This window comes from Artemia franciscana, unplaced genomic scaffold (assembly GCF_032884065.1).
Source record: "Artemia franciscana unplaced genomic scaffold, ASM3288406v1 Scaffold_1489, whole genome shotgun sequence".
In the NCBI taxonomy this organism is placed as follows: Eukaryota; Metazoa; Arthropoda; class Branchiopoda; order Anostraca; family Artemiidae; genus Artemia; species Artemia franciscana.
The window spans coordinates 39,857-44,838 of NW_027062844.1; positions in this window are offsets into that span (position 1 = coordinate 39,857).

Sequence of the window (4,982 nt, forward strand, 5' to 3'; positions counted from 1 at the left end):
GCCCAAATCGAAAATTTAGATCAATTTATGTCTACTTTCAAAGTAAAAGGGCAAATTTATCATAAAGCAGGGTCCCTTCTACCATTCTCAGGCGAGAATCATAAATTTTTACAATTGTACTTCATCAGTGATAGAAATTCTGAATTGAATGCACGTTGCGAAATTTCTCCCAACGTTGAAAGGACAATCGTTTCCCAATTGCAACATCTTTTCCACGAAAATAATAATTTAGTGCGTCTGTTCAAAACAGCCATCGATTTGATGCCTACTGATACGCATAAAATTGTTATTTCCGCTGACAAAACGCCTCCTGGCCAACATGTGCGTAGATACAATGCTCCGACTATCGACGAAGTGGCAATCGTTATGGTCGGTGATCAGTTTTTACCTCGAGATATTATTCTTCATAAGCGAAACGCTCAGTTGTTAAGAATTGCTGAAACTCATCGATGCTACGAAGCCCTACAATATCCTATCATTTTTTGGGATGGAGCCGACGGCTATCACTTTAATATTAAATTGATGAATCCAGCCACTAACAAAGAAATGAATAAGAAATGCAGTGCAATGCATTATTATTCCTATAGACTAATGATTCGGCAGGATGAAGAAAATTATATTTTAAAATGCCGTGAATTGTTTCACCAATTTGTCGTGGATATTTATGCTAAAATTGAATCAGAACGTTTGCTATATATCCGCCTGAATCAGACCAAGCTCCGCTCTGAACAATACATTCATTTGCGAGATGCAGTTATAAATGACGGTAATACCACAAACGTTGGAAGATTAACAATTTTACCTTCGTCATATGCTGGCAGTCCCCGTCATATGCATGAATATGCTCAAGATGCTATTGCGTATGTTCGTCTCTATGGTCGTCCAGATTTATTTATTACATTTACATGTAATCAATCTTGGGACGAGATACTGCAGCTTTTACTTCAAGGACAATCGGCGGTTCATAGGCATGACATTACGGCACGTGTCTTCCGGCAAAAGTTGAAATCACTGATAAACTACCTTGTAAAACATGAAGTGTTTGGGTCAGTGCGATGCTGGATGTACTCAGTGGAATGGCAAAAACGAGGTTTGCCACACGCACATATACTAATCTGGCTACATAAAAAAATTACTTCGAACGAAATTGATGATGTGATTTCCGCTGAAATACCTGATAAAAATGTCGATAAGGAGTTACATGATATTATTGTAAAAAATATGATACATGGACCTTGCGGTGCACTGAACGAAAATTCACCATGCATGGCCAAAAGAAAGGTGCACAAAGCAATATCCTCGACTTTTAGTACCCAAAACAATTACTGGCAATGATGGTTACCCACAATATAGAAGAAGATCTACTGAAGATGGCGGTAAAACAGCAATAATAAAGAAGCGTAACGGTACCACCATCGAAGTAGATAACCAGTGGGTTGTTCCATATTCCTCATTATTATCAAAAACATTTAATGCACACATAAACGTTGAATACTGTAACTCCGTAAAGGCAATCAAATACATATGTAAATACGTCAACAAAGGCAGTGACATGGCAGTTTTTGGCTTGCAGTCCGAAATCAAAGATTTCGATGAAATCGTAGAATATCAGGCTGGAAGATACATAAGCAGTAATGAAGCTGTTTGGCGAATTCTTTCATTTCCGATACATGAACGTAGTCCAGCTGTTGTTCACTTAGCGGTACATTTACAGAATGGTCAACGTGTTTATTTCACGGAAACCAACGTGCAACAAAGAGTCCTGAATCCACCGGATACAACATTAACAGCTTTTTTTTCGCTTTGCAAAAATGATTCTTTTGCAAAAAAACTGCTGTATACTGAAGTGCCTTCGTATTACACGTGGAATACTAAAAATAAAGTATTTGAACGTCGAAAACAGGGTAAGTCAGTCGACGGCCAACCTACCATCTTCAAAGATACCACAATAGGAAGACTCTACACCGTTCACCCCAATCAACATGAATGCTTCTTTCTACGCCTGCTTTTGGTGAATGTACCCGGTCCGACATCCTTTGAGTATTTGAGGACTGTAAATGGTACTATACATGACACTTACCGTAGTGCATGCCAAGCTCTGAATTTATTGGAGAATGACCAACACTGGGATAACTGCATCAATGACGCGTGCGAAACGTCAACCCCAAGTCAAATTCGTGCATTGTTTGGCATCATTTTAACAACTTGCTCTCCATCAGCTCCTACAGAGTTATGGGAAAAATATAAGTCAAAAATGTCCGAAGATACACTTCATCGAAAACAGTTAGAGACGTCAGATATGACTTTTGATTTTACATCAGAAATTCATAACTACACTTTAGTTGTTATAGAAGATTTGTGCGTAAGTATGGCAAACAAACCTCTTCAGGATTTGGGAATCCCTTCACCTAACCGTATCGCTGCTGTTTCGACATGTGTAGAATTGGATCGTGAACAAAGTTACAGTACGAGTGATCTATTGTCGTATGTACAAAATAACATTTCCAAGTTAACGTCGGAACAAAAAGACATTTATGATACGGTAATGCATTGTGTCGATAACAACGTTGGAGAAATTTTCTTTTTGGATGCGCCAGGAGGTACTGGTAAAACGTTTGTGATAAAACTGATTCTGGCATCAATTCGATCAAAAAATGATATAGCGTTGGCGATTGCGTCGTCCGGAATAGCCGCAACATTGCTGTCTGGTGGAAGAACTGCTCATTCCGCTTTGAAATTGCCTCTGAACATGCATTCTACAGAAACTCCCACGTGCAATATTTCCAAATCATCTGGGATGGGTAAAGTATTGCAGCAATGCAAACTTATTATTTGGGATGAGTGCACAATGGCACACAAAAAATCGCTCGAGGCTCTGGATCAATGCTTGAAAGATTTGCGAGGGAAGTCGAAACCCTTTGGCAGCACCTTAATATTGCTTGCGGGAGATTTCAGGCAAACATTACCTATAATACCTAGATCAACTCCTGCAGACGAAATGAATGCTTGCCTGAAAAATTCTAATTTATGGGCACACGTAAAAACATTAAAATTAACTACAAATATGCGTGTCCGATTGCAAAACGATGACTCTGGTCAAACATTTTCAGATCAATTGCTGGCAATAGGAAACGGAAAGCTCCCAGTAGACTCAATTTCAGGACGTATACAACTACCTGCTGATTTCTGTAATTTAGTGACGTCCAAAAATGAATTGATTGAAAAAGTATTTCCGAATATTCTAAAAAATTATAAAAATAATAAATGGCTAAGTGAAAGAGCGATTCTCGCACCCAAAAATATAGACGTCCACGAAATCAACAATATTGTTTTGACCAAAATTCAAGACCAGGCAGTCCTTTACAAGTCAGTCGACACAGTTTTGGAACCAAATGAAGTGGTTAATTATCCATCTGAATTTTTAAATTCCATAGATCTTTCAGGGTTTCCACCACACGTGCTACAACTAAAAATAGGCGTACCAATAATACTTTTAAGAAATATAAACCCACCAAAGCTTTGCAATGGCACTCGACTTGCCGTAAAAAAAACAATGGAAAACCTAATAGAGGCCACAATCTTGACAGGGCCTTTTGAGGGTGAGGCTGTTCTTATTCCTCGCATTCCCATGATTCCAACGGATCTGCCTTTTCAATTTAAAAGATTGCAATTCCCAATTCGATTAGCATTTGCAATCACCATTAACAAAGCTCAAGGTCAATCATTAGAAAAATGTGGTATTGATCTTAATACTGATTGTTTTTCCCATGGACAATTGTACGTTGCATGTTCGAGGGTCGGTAAACCTGACAATCTATTTATATGCAGCGACAATTGGACAGCGAAGAATGTTGTATATTCGCAAGTTTTACGCAGTTAATTTGTATTTTGGAACCAAATGAAGCGGTTAATTATCCATCTGAATTTTTAAATTCCATAGATCCTTCAGGGTTTCCACCACACGTGCTACAACAAAAATAGGCGTACCAATAATACTTTTAAGAAATATCAACCCACCAAAGCTTTGCAATGGCACGCGACTTGCCGTAAAAAAAAACAATGGAAAACCTAATAGAGGCCACAATCTTGACAGGGCCTTATGAGGGTGAGGCTGTTCTTATTCCTCGCATTCCCATGATTCCAACGGATCTGCTTTTTCAATTTAAAAGATTGCAATTCCCAATTCGATTAGTATTTGCAACCACCATCAACAAAGCTCAAGGGCAATCACTAGAAAAATGCGGTATAGATCTTAATACAGATTGCTTTACCAATGTACAATTGTATGTTGCATCTTTGAGGGTCGGTAAACCTGACAATCTATTTATACGCACAGACAATGGGACAGCGAAGACTGTTGTATATTCACAAGTTTTACGTAGTTAATTTATATTGTATCTATCTATCTATATAAAAACGAGTTGTGTGTATGCATGTTTGTTTGTTTGTAAAAAGAGCGTTTGCATATGACGTCATTATTAGTACATACGGCTTTGTATATGGACAGACAATGGGAAAGCCAAGAATGTTGTATATTCGCAATTTTTACGTAGTTTGAAACACATATATAAATCTATCTATATTCACAGGTGGGACACAGGGACACAACTACAATGGCGCGTAACTAATATGGCGCGTAACGACTTACGCACGCGGGGGGGGCTTGGGGGGGCGCGAAGCGCCCCACCAACAAGGTGTTGGAGTGGCGCGAAGCACCACCCCAACAGCTAGTATATATATAAAATAAGTTGTCTGTGTGTCGAGTGACTTCATGTTTGTGTGTCGACTGACGTCATGTTTGTTGATTGACGAAATTACACAACGGGACATCGGGACACAAATGACGACCGGGACACCGGGACATCTATCTATCTATCTATAGATATAAAAATAAGTTGTCTGTGTGTGTGTGTGTCTGTCGAGTGACGTCATGTTTGTGTGTCGACTGACATCATGTTTGTCAACTGACGTCATTATAGGGA